The following is a 588-nucleotide window of genomic DNA, read 5'->3' as shown; positions in this document are numbered from 1 at the left end:
ACTTCTCTTTGGGGTCGAGTTGATATTGCCTAAACTATCATTTGTTTTTCTTTTTGTTTGAGGACAAACAAAGTTGTAAGTTTGGGGGTATTTGATGGCTTGCAAAATTTCATATTGCAGATTTTACAAGTTCGCTCGAGCGGAGGCTTTTGGCCGCTCGAGCGAATTCAGGCAGATTCAAACGCTCGACTGCCGCTCGACAGGGAGCTCGAGCAGGTTGCTGAAAAACGAAGATCGCTCGAGCGGAGACATTGGCCGCTCGAGCGAAATCAGGCAGAGTCGAACGCTCGATGTGCGCTCGATAGGACGCTCGAGCGAAATCAGGCAGAGTCGAACGCTCGACGCGCGCTCGACACCCCGCTCGAGCGAATATCGTATTTTGACAGATTTTAGGTTTTCCGCCGTGGGACCATATAAAAGGCCATTTTTCACTCTAGAGCCGCGGTTTTGACTGGAGAACACTCTTTGGGAGAGAAAAACATAGCTAGAGGGATTCAAATCATTTGTTTTGGAGACGGAATTCCAATTTATTGCACGTACGTTGGATTCATACACGAGCACGGACGGGAGAAAGGCGTTGAATCGTTC

The sequence above is a fragment of the Carya illinoinensis genome, chromosome 13, assembly GCF_018687715.1.
Source record: "Carya illinoinensis cultivar Pawnee chromosome 13, C.illinoinensisPawnee_v1, whole genome shotgun sequence".
Classification (NCBI taxonomy): Eukaryota; Viridiplantae; Streptophyta; class Magnoliopsida; order Fagales; family Juglandaceae; genus Carya; species Carya illinoinensis.
Note: the sequence above shows the minus strand (reverse complement) of the source record.